The following is a 4022-nucleotide window of genomic DNA, read 5'->3' as shown; positions in this document are numbered from 1 at the left end:
CTGAACACAAATAGTTTTTAAACAGATAAATTGATAAACATGGTGACGTGAATAGACGAAACGTTTTTCATTTAACTGGACCTTCTTGTGAGCACCTTGTTTGACAGTGTATACTACAAAGAATCTATATTCTGGTTTACGAAGGAGCCCTTTACGAATATTCCAAATATGTACAGCGATTCCACAAATATTTTAATGGAAAAGAATGTTCCAAGCATACGCAATGAATAAGTTAATACGCTCAATGATTGTAACATTAAAATCGAAATAATACTTCGGAATTATGCAGTTTAGTACTTTTTCAAAAAATCGCATTTTTTTACCGCATATTTCCATCGTTTATAAAGCTGCTCTTGTCCTATACAAAATCAAAAAAGATAAACAAAAATATTCTAAACGTTTTAAATTATATATTCATACGAGATGGTGTAGTTGTTGGGCTAAATGCATTAAATGGGGGTGGGTACATAACTTTTGCCTGCAACAATGATACAACATTCATAATAATACCCTAGCCTGATAGCCTAGGCAAAGATGGATTTAATTATCTAGCACATGTCTTCATCTTGCCCCTTTCCACCAACGTCATCCCCGAAAATGGTGGTGATTCCGCTATTAAACCCTGGGAAGCCAGCTAACACAGGAGATTCTTATCGTCCGATATCTCTCCTATCGCCAGTAGCCAAAACACTTGAAGCCATTTTGCTCCCCTATTTCAAAGCAAATTTGAAACTAGCATGTCATCAGCATGGCTTTAGAAATATTCATAGCACAACCACCGCGCTAAATGCCATTAGCACCCAGATAAATTGCGGTTTTAATCAAAACCCCCACCATAGAACAGTACTCGTTGCGGTAGACCTATCAAAAGCCTTTGATACGGTCAACCATGGCACGTTACTGCAAGACCTTAAAGGGTATACCCTTCCCCCAAGTCTTAAAAGGTGGACCGAAAATTATCTGGTTGGTGTCCTATCTCCATTTTTGTTTAACTTCTACATGTCAAAGCTACCTTCGCCACCAGAAGGAGTTACTATCGTTTCCTACGCCGATGACTGCACAATAATGGCCACAGACCCAGCCCCACAGATCGATGAGCTTTGCAATAAAATAGATGGCTACCTCTCTGATCTCTCCAATTTTTTTTTTATTTACAACATGGACGTCCCAAATGTCGACCATTTTGAACATCCACGTCAATGGCACTACGCTATTGACTGTCTTACACCCCAAAATCTTGGGTTTACGTTTGATCAGGATCCAAATTTTGGTGAGCATGCTGCCGCAATTGTACCGAAAATCCGCAAATCTCTTGGCAGCACTTGGGGTAAAGGTAAAGAAACGCTCATTACAACTTACAAAGCAATTGGCCGCCCGCCAAGCCTAAAGGTTACTCACTGTAAAAAAATACAGGAATGTCAAAATACTGCCCTCAGAACCGCCACGGGTTGTCTTTTTATGTCCACGGAACACCATCTACATAATGAGGCGAGAATGCTCCCATCAGCGAGTGAAATGAAATGCTAACCAAAGAGTGTCTGTTGAATACTCAGAATCCTGGGCATCTGATTGATGAGGCCACACCGCTCAGGGGCTTAAGCCTGCACCCAAGAACACAGCCATATGAAGCTAAAAAGCACAAGCAGGCCCTCAGTGAACTCCACAAACAAACGTCGGACCTCTATGCCAGGAATTGCCCGGTGAATCCTGTACTCAAAGAACAATACCCAAAACTTGCAGAAGAAGAACGCACACTCCGTAAGGAAACGCGAGTCACTCTAGCTCAGCTTCGATCTGGATACTGTAACAGGTTAAACTCTTACCTATCCAAAATCAACCCCGACATACAAAACATATATCCTGCTTGTAACGTGTCCCCACATGACATCAACCATCTCTTCAACTGCATTTTGGAACCAAGGCCTCTAACACCGCTCTCATTATGATCCACCCCTGTTGAAACAGCAAGTTTCCGATATTGATGACAATTTGTGATGGGTCGCACCTATTGGATGGGGCGAAGCACTACAACAACAACAACAACAACAACAACATAGTAATACCAGCGCATATCATTGCGCCTAATCCTGCTGGTGATGGTGTCTGTGGCCTTTCCAGTAAGCAACCAACAAAATCTGCAATAAATTGCACGAATGTATTCTTTTCGGAATATTCGCCACAAAATATTAAACGCTCTTTATTATTTTGGCGATGCCATGTGGGTGTATCTCGTTTAACTGCATAGTACCTCATAGATTGGAAATCCAGTTGATTCATTGGCAGCTTGGGTAACATTTTCCGCAGTTGTTTGGCTAGTCAATCCCAACAAAACTCTAAAGATAAAGAAATTGAGCATAGTTTGTATTCAACATACAAAATTTAATGATTATTATTTTTTTTTAATTATTTTATATCTCACCCCCGTGTATCGTAGCGCCAATATGGTGCATCTAGTCCACGAAATGCAGCCACAAATCTACTCTCTGAACGCTTTTCTGCCAAGCCAAATTCCGCATTGAACATTCCCGACGAACAAGAATATGATATCATAGAACTTTCTCCCAGAAATGTGTTTAACACTTCAACAACGTTGTCATTGGAATTAATTTCTATACTTATGCAGTCCTTGCTTTAGTTAAATAACTGTGGAACCGGCATTACAAATGCTCCAACTAATATGCTACCAACGAAAGTAAACCATTAGAGGATTCGATTAATTGTTTACCTGCATTTACTAAGACAAAGCAGCTATCGTCGATAATAAAAGCGTTTTGACCGGTTTTTGTTTGTTGCTGGCCTAACAAAGCAGCTGATTGTTCCCCAATGCACTATATATATTATAAATAGTGTGACGAGTATGAGTGACACTAGGTGATACTCGCATCCCTAGTCTGATGCTAAGTAAATGAAGTCACAACAGCAATAAAGCAGACAGTCACTTGTATCTACATAAACGAATAAAACATTATGTCTACACATATGTACGTACACGCAGCAGAGAAGAGATGCTCCCAAAAGTATGCAATTGTAATTGTTGAAGTGTCGCTCACAAAAACACGCATATGAGAAGCTATATACGTGCATCTGTAGTTATAATTATATGGCGGCATTTAAGTAAATTCTGGAAGCGCCTAGAAGATGCCACGAGGAAATCAAAGAGTATAAAAGCACCAGCGGTAGAGGCGCTATAATTCAGTTTTTGATTAAGAACGCAATCTGTCGGTCAATAGTAGAGTTTCATTTGAGCTATCAATCAGTTTGGTTATTAAGCCAGCTAGTTGCAAAGTATAAGTGTTATTGTGAAGTACTTTAATAAAGGCCATTTTTCCATTATTCAATATTGGAGTTATTTATTCAACAGTTTAGTGGTTCGAACTTAGCAGAAGGGCAAATAAGAGGATTTGCAAGTAAATTCGTTACAATAGAAAGTTTACTAAACAGAAATATAAATTGTAAGCAACAAATTTTACCCCTGGTATCGGTAGACCATTCAAGATGCCTCCAATAACGTAGCCATATATTTCCAAGTTTGAGCGTATACGTGGAAGAATTTACCAAGTTTCGTGTCCTATTCATTAGACTTGTGTAGCCGACATTTGTTTAGTGTACACTATTTATGTTGGCACCAGTAAGATTCTGTAAGATCATGAATGTAAGAAGTGATTATATATTGTTGTAAAAAATATTTTTATTTAGCATATCTACCCATAAAATCCATTTATAAAGTGTTCCAAAAAACACGTACCCTTTTCCATTGCCGTAGACCCTGCAGGTACATAACACATTGAAGCGGATTTCGATTTTGACATATAAAAACGTGGCGAATACAGAATTTCGCCCAGACCAATTATGATTTTGACATTAGTCCATCGAAATTACAAAAACAAAATACATGGGAAATGTGTGTATGTTGCCACCTGTGTAAATTCGCCTTGGTTGCAAGCAAAGCATAAGAAGAAGAATTTGACATTTGCTTTGGCTAAGGGTGCTGGCACACATTTTTCCCTCTTGTTGGTAGTTTT

The 4022-nt window shown here is 39.0% G+C and overlaps 1 pseudogene; it reads right to left on the bottom strand.

The window, feature by feature from the left end:
* Window positions 1-290: 290 nt before the first annotated feature.
* LOC137236358 (glycerol kinase 3-like) lies at window positions 291-3785 on the bottom strand (annotated as a pseudogene).
* Between the last annotated feature and the right edge of the window lie 237 nt (window positions 3786-4022).

This window comes from Eurosta solidaginis, unplaced genomic scaffold, assembly GCF_040869045.1.
Source record: "Eurosta solidaginis isolate ZX-2024a unplaced genomic scaffold, ASM4086904v1 ctg00001993.1, whole genome shotgun sequence".
In the NCBI taxonomy this organism is placed as follows: domain Eukaryota; kingdom Metazoa; phylum Arthropoda; class Insecta; order Diptera; family Tephritidae; genus Eurosta; species Eurosta solidaginis.
Note: the sequence above shows the minus strand (reverse complement) of the source record. Positions and strands in the feature narration are given on the sequence as shown.